This window comes from Salvelinus fontinalis, chromosome 4 (genome assembly GCF_029448725.1).
Source record: "Salvelinus fontinalis isolate EN_2023a chromosome 4, ASM2944872v1, whole genome shotgun sequence".
Lineage (NCBI taxonomy): Eukaryota > Metazoa > Chordata > Actinopteri > Salmoniformes > Salmonidae > Salvelinus > Salvelinus fontinalis.
In genome coordinates, this window is record NC_074668.1 from 26,799,314 (window position 1) to 26,799,681 (window position 368).

The following is a 368-nucleotide window of genomic DNA, read 5'->3' on the forward strand; positions in this document are numbered from 1 at the left end:
CAGGGGTGCTCGTTAGCGAGGTTGGGGGAGGATTAAGAACCTTTGTGAAGGGGGGGGGGGGGGGCTGGAGGAGACGGACAAATGGTGGTTTTGTTAGGGTGAACTTGAGACTGAAGCCTCAGGTTTAGACATGGAGTGGTGCAGAGAGGTACCTGAAGGTGCCATGGCACAGATGATTATTGGCAGGGAGAAGGTTGAGGCTTTTGGGCAGAGGGGAAGGCAGGGAGAAAATTGATGTTGTTGGAAGAGGGGGAGGCAGGGGAGAGGATGATGTTGTTGGAAGAGGGGAGGCAGGGGAGAAGATTGATGTTGTTGGGAAGAGGGGAGGCAGGGAGAAGATTGATGTTGTTGGGAAGAGGGGAGGCAGG